Source organism: Monodon monoceros, unplaced genomic scaffold, assembly GCF_005190385.1.
Source record: "Monodon monoceros isolate NGI ecotype Baffin Bay Population unplaced genomic scaffold, NGI_Narwhal_1 Super_Scaffold_18, whole genome shotgun sequence".
In the NCBI taxonomy this organism is placed as follows: domain Eukaryota; kingdom Metazoa; phylum Chordata; class Mammalia; order Artiodactyla; family Monodontidae; genus Monodon; species Monodon monoceros.
In genome coordinates this window covers 49,447,768-49,461,094 of record NW_021703774.1, presented here as the reverse complement: position 1 = coordinate 49,461,094, position 13,327 = coordinate 49,447,768, and the positions used below count along the sequence as shown (strand labels likewise).

The 13,327-nt window shown below is 39.2% G+C and overlaps 1 protein-coding gene and 1 pseudogene across 4 annotated transcripts in view; one reads left to right on the top strand and one right to left on the bottom strand.

Annotated features, from left to right (window-relative positions):
* Positions 1 to 216: 216 nt before the first annotated feature.
* RALGPS2 (Ral GEF with PH domain and SH3 binding motif 2) overlaps positions 217 to 13,327 on the top strand; it is a 162,588-nt gene continuing 149,477 nt past the window's right edge. For 2 of the 4 annotated variants that reach the window (XM_029228375.1, XM_029228381.1), the window contains exon 1: positions 217 to 380. The gene's annotated coding sequence lies outside the window, so the exon portion shown is untranslated. The remainder of the gene's footprint in view (positions 381 to 13,327) is intronic. The other 2 variants (XM_029228380.1, XM_029228378.1) reach the window with 2 other exon arrangements.
* LOC114897849 lies at positions 292 to 1,804 on the bottom strand (annotated as a pseudogene).

Below are 13,327 nucleotides of genomic sequence, written 5' to 3'. Positions count from 1 at the left end.
CCGCGGCCGCGGGCGCCCTGCAGCAGTTGGTCTCCGCACAGCTGAAGAGCCGCTAGCTGGGCGCGCCGGGAAGACCCCGCCGGCCGCGGCGCTCGGGGCCCGCGTGAGCGCGCTCGGTTGGTGCGCGAGCGCGGCTCCGCCCCGCCTGCTCGGCGCGCGACCCCGCCCAGTCCGCTCTCCTCCCCCACCCCCGGCGCGGATGGGGTGGATCCAGCTCCCTCCCCTCCCCTTAGCGGCCGCGGCGGCGGCCGGCGCTGAATGAGAGACGCCGACTGCTCTGGTCGCCGAGCGCTAGCCTAGGCGGCGGCGGCTGCAAAGCGGCGGAGCGGGGGGCCGGCGCCGTCTTTCCAATCTCCGAAGCGTCTGCCGCGGCTGCACAGGTCGGTGCCCTCGCCGTGGGCCTGGTGCGGAGCCTCGGTGGGCGGTGCGGGGGAGGAAGGTGGGAGCGCTGCGCCCCGCCGGGCTGCGCGGAGCCGCAGCGGCGGCGGCGGCGGCGCGGGGAATGGCGGCGGCTCGGGCGCTGCGGTGTGTTGATCTCCCGGCCGCGGGCCCCGGCGCTGCTCGACCCAGGCGCGGAGAGAGAGCTGCGGGGCTCGGGCTGAGAGAGGAGGGGGGCCGGCGTCTGGGAACCCAGGGCTGCGCCTCCCTCGGCGGCTCGCTCTCGGCGTCAGGAGGCGGCCATGGGGTCCCGGCTCCGGGTCTCTGTCCCGAGGCCGGGGGCGCGGCGACCCTCCGAGCCCGCCTCGCCTCCCTCTCTCCTGGGTGGCGGAAGCCCCCGGGCTCCGCCCGCGCTACCCTGGCGCCCAGCGGCGCCTCAGCCTCCCTTCAGGTGAGCTGGAGCTGGGAATCCGGGAGCCGGGACCCGCCGAGCCGGGCCACACCCCCTCCCCGGCCCTAGCAGCTGCGCCCCCGAAGCCCGGCCGCCCAGCTGACCGCCTGCGGACCCGCAGTCTCGCGGTCAGGGTGACCTGTTGCGGAGCGGTCCGTAGCCCTAGTCGCCCGCCGGCCTCGGACCCAGAGGGGCGGTCCTGCGCTGGCCCCGGGCCGGGCGCGCGGCAGGACGCGGGGCCTGGAGCGCTGCCCGAGATCCGGTGCTGTACCGCTAGGAACGGGCGTACTGAAAAAAAGAAGAGGTTCCCCACGATCTGATCAAACAGTTGCAAATATCCGGGATTCTACTGCAGTATCGGATTAGGCAGGCTCATGAACACCATGCTTTGGAGGTGATTTGGAAAAAACCCGAGACAGGAGTGAGAAGCTGTTATCTGTATCTGGAAAATAGCAGTAAACCTGTGCGGAGCTACATTATCCCCCACCTGCCCCCATCAAAGCGCTTTTCCTGTAGCTGTGTTGTAGACGCAGGCCAGTTTCAGTGTACGTGGGCGTGTTTGGGAAGAAGCTGCGAGCTGATAGGAGGCACCTAAGTACAAATGTTAATTTGTTTTAACTGGGAGGGGTGAGGGAGAAGGAAGAAAGGGCACTGATGTTAGCTGTGGAGGAGGGGCCATTGAAACACTAAATTTCTGTGTAAGAGAGCGCTAAAAAGAAATATCGAATACCTGGCGTTTAAGACCGTAAAGTAGGAAATACAGGCAGCAATTAATTGAGCTTTATCTTTTACATGCCCTGGGTTTTAAAATTTCAACGCTATAGTTGCTGTAGAGAGCTTTGTTTTCGTACCAGTGTTTATGAGTTGGTGTTTTTCTGTATTCACCATCAGATCGACTTTGTGTAAGTCTCTCTGAAGATGACCATCAGAATTTTGGGAAACTTTTCGATCCGTGCAGCATAGTATTACAGTCATAGCAAGTCATAGCTTGCTAGCTGTAAAAGCCTGTTCCATCCAGATAATTATGCTTATCCTAGTGCTGTAAAATCATAATGTGTATTACTGTTACTGCTGCATATTTTACTGTAGACTTTAGAATTATAAAGGAACTTATCCAAACAGTGTTATTTTAATAAAAAGAACCTCTTACTCAAGCTCTGTAGGCATAAAGTTTATCATCTAGCTTCAAAGATTTGGAAAGTACTTGTCTTACTAGCTTAAGGGACATGTGTAAGGACATAAGATGCCTTTTTGAATAAATAATTTTAACATAAATTTTAAACTTAGTTTTTCTCTTTTTAAAATTCAGTATAATAATTTTGAAATGGCAAGATCTACGTTTTTTTCATTTGATTCATTCATTGACCTTTCTTTCAATTAAGGAATTTGACTTTAAAATACTCAGGGTGGGACTCTGGAAATATTGTTCATTTTGGCTAAATTATTCCAGATTGCAACAGAACTTTAAAGATAGTGCTGTGTTATCAATATTGCAACATGCTTTTCTAATGTATATTTTGATTATCAGGAAGAACAGACCAAAATCTCCTGAGGGAAAGTATAACTACTATGAAACTGGCTTTGTTAATCTTTTACTTTGTGTACTTTTATTATACACGTGACTAATGTATTTGTGTGTGTTTATGTATCTAGTTCTTGTCTTTTTCAGCTTTTTGTGTCATTACAGTTGAGACAGTAGTTTTTTGTAGTGACTGATGGATAGATGTACAGGTGAAATCGCTCTGTTGCAACTTAAAACACTTCAGCTTTTGTCCAGAGGTCCAGTTTGTTCATTCATTCATTCTACACATGTTTATTGGGTTCCTATTTGGTGCCAGTTAGTTGTCTAGATGTTGGTGATACAACAGAGAAAAAGGTCTGTGCCCTGATGGAGCTTAAAGGGTAAGTAGGCAAAAATAGTCTACTGCTTCATTGTCAGATAACACTGTTTAGTGTTAGTTTAAAAGTTTCAGAAGTAAAAACCCCTCTGATGAGTTTTTTTGGTTAAGGATATTTGTTGTGTTTTTCCTTCTAAGAATAGTGGGAATTATTACTCAGTGAACAAAAGCATTAAGACAGTTGTTTTAAAAATATGCTGATGTTTATGTACTTTGGGTATCTGGTTCCCAAGTACACCAAAACTAAACAGTCTACCTGCAGTCACATGATGCACAGCTTACATGTGGTTAAACAGCTTTGGTTTATATAGTTAAATGTTTGCTAAAAATGCTCTCTTGACACTTGTTTATAAGGGAGTCTAATTCTTTTTTTTTTTTAAGTCTAAATTTTTTAAAAAATCATCTTTTCTTCTTCTGGCTGTGTATGTGTGAGTGGACCAAGGTCCCGTTGTTCTTCCTTAGAATCTGATAACCATTATCACTAAAATCAGAATTTTGACTGAAAGTGATAGTTGTTTTTTTAAATTAAAATATGACAAACATTGGTGTAGTTCTTCACCGATTACAAAGCTTTTTAATGTATATTATTGATACTTCAATGTTTTGGTACTTCTTATTTACAGGAGTGCCAACAATTAACACTGACCTTAGGTAGGCATTATTATCTCCATTTTAGATGAGGAAATGGGTTTAAAGATGTTAGCACACCACCGATAAGCAAGCAGTGAACCTAAACCCAAGTCGTAGCTCTTACTATAATGCGATGCACCACCTGGGGAGTGTGGATGGGGAGAGCATCATCATCCAGTGCTATACTACAGCTACTAACCTGCTTTTCCAGAAATTTCAAAATAATTTTTAAACTTTAAGCCCAACTGTTAATTGAGATTTAATTAATTGAATTTGTTTTCTTTTTGTGAGTTAAACTTTAAGACCTACCTAAAATCTAAAAGTACTGCTTTTTTTTTTACTATATAAAAAAAGGCAGTTTGGATTCACTTCTAATTATAAGTGTTTTGAGAATAAGACATTAAAATCAGTCCTCTTTTCTGAATATGAGGTTTTTATTGTGTAACAACTGTATTTGGAATAAAACGTTGCTTCAATCTGGATGCTACATTTTTTTAGTTATTCAGTTTTCAATAAAAAGATAATTCAATAGCCTGAAACTTTGGTTTAGGGTTTCTCTTTAGTGAGAAAATGAAGATCGGATGCGAATAATTTCGGTAACTTGGAATTAATCTGGAATCTTTCTTGATTAACATCTTGAACTTTTGATTTAGGAAAACTTTTAACTATGTAATAGGAATAAAAACACTGGAGTTTGAAGTGTGTGACATCCACCTGTTCTATGGAGAGAAAAAAGTTTGTATAAATTTAGTCAGTCACTTTAATAAGTAATGGCTAGTTAGGGATGTAGGAAGAGTATGAACAGCAGTGTTCATAGGACTTAGCTTGACGGTGCCTGACAGTTTATGTATGCCACTACAGGGAACTTTGGTACTGGCTTTTGAATGATACATGGCTTTAGAGTATGAGAGGCTTAAAATGAAGCTCTCACCTTGAGCTTAATTGGTACCCTTCTGTTATTTTATTTACATAACCTTTTCTCAAAACAGATTTTTCCTTTTTATCTCGATTTCCTTTTTGTTGACTCTTGGACAGCCCTTTTCTGAAAACCCTACCTAAACAGCATCCCCATTACACTCTACCTTCACCTTTATTTGTCTTCACAACATTAATTTATCTGACATTATAGCATACATTGATTTGTTTATTATCTTCTTCCCTCTGGATATAAACTTCATGAGGGCAGGGACTTAGTTTTGTTCACTGATGTATTCCGAGCACCTAGAAAAGGACCTGGCATAGTTAACACCCAGATAAAATTTGTGGAGTGAATGAGTTAATTGGTATTAAATGATACAAAGCTCACTAGTTTTGTTTGTTCTTTGAAAAAAAAAATTAACTTTTGACTTTAAATAATATAACTGTGCAGTTAAAAAGAAAGCTGTACTATAAGACTTAAAATGAAGAACACCACTCCCCTGTACAACTTTCCCTGCCAGGTCCTGCTCCTAGAGCAACCATTTTTGATACTTTTAGCTGTTTTTTTCTAATATTTACTTCCATATTTTAAGATATTACTTGTTTTTCAATTTTAGATATCTGTTGGCTTCCTCCTGTGGAAGATGAGTCTATCTATGGTTTTGGGTTCTTATGCCACCTGAAGTTCCTCTCCCTTTATCTCCTAATATAGTTATAGCATGCTGTTTATTGTTTGCATTATTATGATTTTGTATGCATGTTTATTGTTGAACTGTGCAGTGTACTATGATGATACTTCTTGGAGTTAAAATTTTTTCTTCTTTGTTTTTTGCTTAGTTTCCTATTTGTCTCTGTTTTTTTTTTCCAGAAACTGTCTCAGTATGTTCAAACACATCAGGTAATTGATCATTCGATTTTTTTTTAATTGGAAAAATCCCAGGGCTCTCCATCCTTTTGCTCAGACCTGCAAGGGGACTCTCCACTCTGCTTGGTCTTAGCTTGTGATTTCCCTTCATGATTCTGGGAATTCTCTTTGCCTTTTCCCTGCATTAGAGCCTATGGTCTCTCGATCCATGTCTTCCTCTTTCTCTGGTTTACCCCTTTGTTTTGGTGAAATACATCCCTCAGTAACTTTCAAGAAAGGGTATTTGAGGAGGTGAAATTTTTGAGATGTTTGTATTGCTGAAAATATCTTCTTTCTACCCTGACACCTGGTTGATAATTTGGCTGGTCTGGGTATAGAATTCTAAGGTGAAATAATTTTCCCTCAAAATTTAAGGGATTATACTATAATTTTCTAGCTTCAAGTGGTTATTGAAAAGTCTTATGCCCTTTAGTCTTCATCCTTTATACGTGACCTGTTTCTGTTAAGATCCTTTCTTTCTCATCAGTCTCTGATATGTCTCTGATGTTGTATGGGTCTTGTGTGGATCTTACTTCATTTCTTATGCATGGGACTTAGTGGGCCTTTTCAACCAGCAGTGTCCGTATTAGATGAGAGCGGAGATGATCTAGTACAAGGCTCAGCCAGTTTTTTCTTTAAAGGGCTGAATAGTAAGTATTTTAGGCTTTGTGGGCAGTACAGTCTCTGTCACTACTACTCAGCTTTGCTTTTGTAGTGTGAAAGCAGCCATAGACATAGACTTGTGGCACAGGTGGAAGGATTAGCCTTTGAACTTTACTAGGAGTAGGGAGAGTTTGTCTACAGAATTGGGAGAGAAGAACAGAGTATATGGACAGAGACATGATGGTGGTAGCTTGAGGAAGTTCTCATCTGAGGTTTTCTGTTAATGTATGAGAAGCAAGATCATTAGCTGAGAGTAAGGAAGAATGGGAGTATGTATTGGAGGTTTGACAAGAGGGAAAATATGTGACGTGATCATCAAAGAGTGGGAAAGCGAATAGAATAGAGTAGAAGAGAATAGAATAGAGAAATATAGTGTGATTGTCAGTCAGCATTAAGGGCCTACTTGAGAGAGATGATCCTGAATTTCATGTTCCTGACTTCAATAGGAATACCTCTAAAATCTCATCAAGTATGACATCTTACTGAAGGTTTTGTGGTTTTTTTCCCTATCAGATAGGGTTTTAAAAATTAATCATCAGAACGATTTTCATACATAAGTACTATATACATATAAATGTGTATATTTTTATACATACAAACGTGGCCTGTATAACTGCTTATTTCTAGAGAAATGCCAAAAGAAAGTACTATAATTTTTCCCAAATGCAAATTTTGATTTAGAAATCATTCGTTTATTCATTTTTTAAAAGCCATGGAGCATTTTCTGTGTTCCAGGAATAGTTCTTGGTGCTGGGGATACAGCTAAAGACAAAAAGACAAAAACATTTGCCTTTATTACATTTATATTTTAACTAACTAACATAATTAAATTAAACACACACAGAGACGTTAACAAGAAAGGAAAATTATGCAGAAAAGAGAACATAATAGATGTTATTAACTGTATTTTTCAGCTTTACTGAGGTATAATTGACAAATAAAATTGTAAGATATTTAAACATGATAATTTGATATATGTATACATTGTGAAGGTATTCCCCCCATTGAGTTAATTAATACACCTGTCACCTCATATAGTTTTCTTTTTTTTTTTTTTGGTGAGAACACTAAAGTTCTACTTTTTAAGCAAATTTCAGTTTTACAATATAGTGTTATCAACTATAGTTACCATATGATATACATTAAATCCTCAGACTTTTTTCTTATAACTTTCTTATAACTGAAAGTTTATACTACCATTTTACCAACCTCTCCCTATTTCCCCTACCTTACTATAAGTTTTTGATAATATAACTAAAAAAAGGTTAAGAAATACCTTCTAGTCTTAGTTTTGTAAGACTTTTTTCTTATAATATCATAAGTATTGCATTTTATCAAGTGCTTTTTCTGTATTGTTAGAAATGATCATATATATTTTCTCCATTAATCCGCTAATAGGATGTATTACATTAATAGTTTGCATTATTGCGTCCAACCCTACATAGCTGTGTTGCATTCGTTTTTTTCTCCCTCTAACTGCTGAACTTGATTTGCCACTGCCTTAGAGCTTTTTAAAAATTTACTTTTATCAGTAGATAAATTTATCAGAGATTTATATGTATCTGTTTTGACTTCAGAGTTGTGGTAGGTTCATAAAATGAGTTGTGAAGCTTTCCCTTTTTTTCTCTTCTCTGAAATAATTTTGTAACATAGGGATTATGTGCTCCTTGAAGGAACTATAGATGTAACGTCGAAGGTGAAACATAAAGTTTCTAGAGGAAAACATAGAAAAATATCTACATGACCCTATGGAAGGGAGAGGTTTTTGTTAAACAAGACATAAGGAGTACCAGAAAAGAACGATTGATAAATTTTTCTTCATTAAATAAGAACTTATGTTCATCAAAGGATACTGTTAAGAGAGTGAAAAGACAAGTGACACAGTGGAGAAAGTGTCTGCAATACTTACAGTACAACAGTGGACTTGTATCCAGAGTATATGAAAAATATACAAGTCAATTAAAAAAAATACAGGCAACCCAATTTTAAAACAAATGGGCAAAAGACCAGAAAAGGCATTTATGAAATGAATTATCCATATGGCCAAGGTGAAAGGTACTCACACATAATTTTCAGGGAATTGCAAATTAAAACTACTATGTGATATGACTACATACCCACCAGAAATAGTGTAAATGAAAAAAACCTGAAAATACTAAGTGTTGACAAGAATGGAAAGCACTTGGGACACTCATCCATTTCAGATGGGTTTGAAAATTGGTACAAACACTTTGGAAAATTCTTTAGGTAGCATCTGCTAAAGCTCTACATGTGTATGCCGTATGATCCATCAATTTCACTTCTTGGTATAGACCCAACAGAAATCAATATATATGCACACCAAAAGACATGGACTTTAGAAGAAACATAGGGGTAAATTTTCATGACCTTGGATATGACACCAAAAACAGGAACAACAAAACAAAAATGACAAATTGTATTTCATCAAAATTTAAAACTTGTCCTTCAAAGGACACCATCAGGAAAGTGAAAAGATAACCCACAAAATGGGAGAAGATATTTGCAAATCGAATATCTGATAAAAGACTTGCATTCAGAATACATTAAGAACTCTTTAACAACTCAATAAAAAGAAAACCCAATTTAAAAATGGGCAGAGGATCTGAATAGGCATTTCTCAAAGAAGATATACGGTAAGCACATGAAAAAATGCTCAACATCATTAGCTATAAGGGAAGTGAAGTTAAACCATGATGAGATACCCCTTCACACTACTAGAATGGCTAGAATCAAAAAGTTAGATGATAACAAGTATAGAGGCGGATGTTGAGAAATTGAATCCCTCATCCACTAATAGGAATGTAAAATTATATAGCTACTTTGGAAGATAGCATAGCAGTTCTTAAGATGATTAAACAGAGTTACCATATGACCCAGCAGTTCTTTCCTAGGTATATACCCAAGGAAGATGAAAACATGTCTCCACAAAATACTGTTCACAGATGATGATGGCAGCATTATTCATTGTAGGCAAAAAAAATGGAAACAACTCAAATGTCCGTTACCCAACAAGTGAATAAACAAAATGTGACATATCTATACATTGGATTATTATTTAGCCCTTAAAAGGAGTAAGGTACTGATGCATGTTACATCATCAGTAAATCTTGAAAATATTATGCTAGGTGAAAGAAGCAGTCACAAAAGGCCACATATTATATGATTCCATTCATATGAAATGTGCAGAACAGGGAAATCTGTAGAGACAGAAAGCAGATTAGTGGTTGCTTGAGGTTGGGGCTAGGGAATGGGGAGGTCTAAGGAGTGTGGGGTTTCTTTTTAAGATGATAAGAATGTTCTAAAATTGACTATAGTGATAGTTCTACATGCCATTGAATTGTATACATTTTTTGGGGGGGGCCGTGCTGCGCAGCTTGTGGGATCTTAGCTCCCCGACCAGGGATTGAACCAGGGCCCTCGGCAGTGAAAACTCAGAGTCCTAACCACTGGACCGCCAGGGAAGTCCCTGAATTGTATGCTGTAAATGGGTGAATTGTATGGTATGTGAATTACATCTCAAAGCTGATTAAAAAAAACAAGACATGGCAAAAATAATCAGTGATGTGAGGACATTGTCACCATATTTAATGAGAAAAGCAAGATACAGAGGAATGTATAAAATACCCATTTTAGTAAAACAAACTAAAACAAACTGTGTGAGAGAGTATAAGTGATCTTGTAAAGCAGAAAATGTTGCACATCAAATGTAAACATTTGTTACCTAGTTGGTCTAAGGTAAAAAGGAGAGGGAGGGAAAGAAGGGAGAAAATAAAGGAAAAGGGGTTGATTTAGAAAAAACAGCATTTATAACATCATTTCAGTTATGTAAAACATAAATCTTAAAATGGTAGTTGTCTATATGGTGAGGTACCAGGGTTTTTTTCTTTATCATGTTTTTCTGGGTTTGATCCTTTTTGTTTTATTAATATAACTATCTGAAACTAAATTAAGAAACAATACAAATAAAATAAGTTATGAAATCTGGAAAAATATAGCAGTTTTTTACATAATAGCTCCCAACTGGAAGCAAGCCAAATGTCCATCAGCAGAATAATGGAGCAATAATTTGTAGTATGCTCTATACTGGAATCCTATACATCAGTGAAAAAGAAGGAACTACTGCTATACTCAGCAAATGTGGGTGAATATCACAAAATGTTGAAAGAAACCAGACACAAAAGAGCATGTACTGTGTGATTCTCTTTTTGAAGTTCAGGAAAAGGTCAAACTCATCTATGTTGATGGAAGTCGGAGCAGTGGTTAGGGGTTCGGACTAGGGGAGCAAGACTTCTGGAGTGCTGGAATTGCTCTATATCTTTATCTGATTGGTGGTTGCATGCATGTCTACATAGTAAAAATTCATAAATACATTTCAGTATTTGTGTATATCTCAATAAAAAAAGTGAAACACATTAAGCCAGAAAAAAAGAAGAATAAGTTTTTAAAAATCTGGTGCTCATATAAAAAGTCTCTGTATACTTCCAAGGTTAGTTATATCACTTCGAAAGACAGTTTCTCTCTACCCTCATTTTTAATGGCTGTATTGTATCACTTTGTGTGGGTGTATCATAATTTATTTAATCAATCTCTTAATGGACACTTAGGTTGTTTCTAACTTTTATATACTATGAAGAGTGATAGAGTTCGCTTTTTTTTAATACATATTCCTGTACTTTTTTGATGATTTCCTTTTTTTTTTTAAATTTTATTATTTATTTTTGGCTGCGTTGGGTCTTCATTGCTGTGTGTGGGCTTTCTCTAGTGGCATGCGGGGACTACTCTTCATTGCAGTACACGTACTCCTCATTGCAGTGGCCTCATGTTGCGGAGCGCGGGGTTCAGTAGTTGCAGCATGAGGGCTCAGTAGTTGCTGCATGCGGGCTTCAGTAGTTGTGGTGCATGGGCTTCGTACTTGTGGCTCGTGGGCTCTAGAGCCCAGGCTCATTAGTTGTGGCACGTGGGCTTAGTTGCTCAGCAGCATGTGGGATCTTCCCAGACTAGGGCTCAGACCCGTGTCCCCTGCATTGGCAGGCGGATTCTTTTTTTTTTTTTTTAACATCTTTATTGGAGTATAAACTGCTTTACAATGGTGTGTTAGTTTCTGCTGTTCCCCTCCCTCTTGGGTCTCCCTCCCACCCTCCCTATCCCACCCCTCTAGGTGGTCACAAAGCACCCAGCTGATCTCCCCATGCAGTGCAGCAGCTTCCCACTAGCTATCTGTTTTACATTTGGTAGTGTATATATGTCAGTGCTACTCTCTCACTTTGTACCACCTTACCCTTCCCCCTCCCCACGTCCTCAAGTCCATTCTCTATGTCTGCGTCTTTATTCCTGTCCTGCCCCTAGGTTTGTCAGAACCATTTTTTGTTGTTGTTCAGATTCCATATATATGTGTTAGCATGCAGTATTTGTTTTTCTCTTTCTGACTTACTTCACTCTGTATGACAGACTCTAGGTCCACCCACCTCACTACAAATAACTCAATTTCGTTTCTTTTTATGGCTGAGTAATATTCCATTGTACATATGTGCCACATCTTCTTTATCCATTCATCTGTTGATGGACACTTAGGCTGCTTCCATGTCCTGGCTATTGTAAATAGTGCTGCAATGAACATTGTGGTACATGACTCTTTTTGAATTACAGTTTTCCCAGGGTATATGCCCAGTACTGGAATTGCTGGGTTGTATGGTAGTTCTATTTTTAGTTTTTTAAGGAACCTCTATACTGTTCTCCATAGTGGGCAGGCAGATTCTTAACCTCTGCGCCACCAGCGAAGTCCCTCTGATCATTTCCTTTTGATGAATTTCTAAAAGGAGGATGGATTGCTGTTTGGAGGTTAAGTACATTTGTATTTTTGCCCATGGCGTATAATTGTTTCTCTATACTCTTACTGACTTGGTGATTAGCTTTAAAAACATAAATATTGATCTGTAATGTAATAAATTCTCCTTGTTATAATTTGCATTTTTTAACTTTTTCAGTGAAGTTTATATTTTCATGTTTTCGGACATTTGTGTATAATTTCCTTTTCATATCTTATATTCTTATTGCTCAGTCTCTTAAAAGTCTTTTAAGGAGATAAGTCAGGTAAACAAAAAGTACATAAAGATTAATACAGTTAACCCCTCAGAAAGAGAAAGACAAATACCATATGATATCACTTAACATGTGGAATCTAAAATAGGACACAAATGAACTTATCTATGGAGCAGAAACAGACTCACAGATACAGAGAACAGACTTGTGGTTGCCAAGGCGAGGGGTTGGGGGAGGACTGGGTGTTTGGGATTAGCAGATGCAAACTGTTACATAGAATGGATAAACAACAATGTCCTATTGTATAGCACAGGAAACTATTTTCAATATCCTGTGATAACCCATAATGGAAAAAAAAATACAGTTAACTCATAACTTAAGAAATGAAACATAACCAGTGCAGTTGAAGCACCCTGTTATTTAACATGTTAGAGCTCTTTATGTATGAAGAATATTGTTTTTGTTGGTTGTTGTAGATCTTTTCCCTATTTTATTTTTTTGTCACCTCACTTATTTTATTAAATCTAAGTTGGCTTCAGTTGTGAGATACACTGTGTAACATACAGTTAAGGATAGAAATATGCTGTCAGTTAAACCATGACACTCTGTTAGTTTTAAGAGGCATCCTGATTTCAGAGATGTTAAAAGATGAGAAAATATTCATCCTAGAATTGATGCAATACATGTGTTCTGCTGTCTATGTGTGTCATGTTTTCTTTAGTCAGATTTATCAGTCTTCTACTGTTTCTGTTTTTCTGTTATCAGTCCTAGACTTTCCTGTGCCAACATTAAAAAAAATTCACCTATGTTTACTTCTTGTATTTTTATGCCTTAAATGTTTTTCATCTTTAATTCATCCTATTTATTTTAATGAAAGATCTAATTTTTGTCTTTTTATCCAAATAGCCAGTTGTCATAAAGTTAAAGGACACTCAGCTTTTTGAACAAGGAATGAATGATATATTCAGATGTACTTGTTTGAAAAATAGTAATATGGCTATGGATTTTGGTTGGGTTTAGTCTAAAAATTATCAGTTGGATTATCTATTAAATATATATCTTTTTTTTGCGGTACGCGGGCCTCTCACTGTTGCGGCCTCTCCGTTGCAGAGCACAGGCTCGGGACGCGCAGGCTCAGCGGCCATGGCTCTCGGGCCTAGCCGCTCCGTGGCACGTGGGATCCTCCCGGACCGGGGCATGAACCCGTGTCCCCTGCATCGGCAGGCGGACTCTCAACCACTGCACCACCAGGGAAGCCCTGACTTGCTTCTTTTTGTCAACAGTATTTCTGAATGTTTTCTGTGAGCCCAGTACTTGTGAATGTTACCATAGAAGAATTAAGTTTTAGATCTTGCACTCATTGTTTACATCTTCTTGGTGAGAGATGAAGTCTTTTATGTGAGTGAAACCACAGTAAATAACATG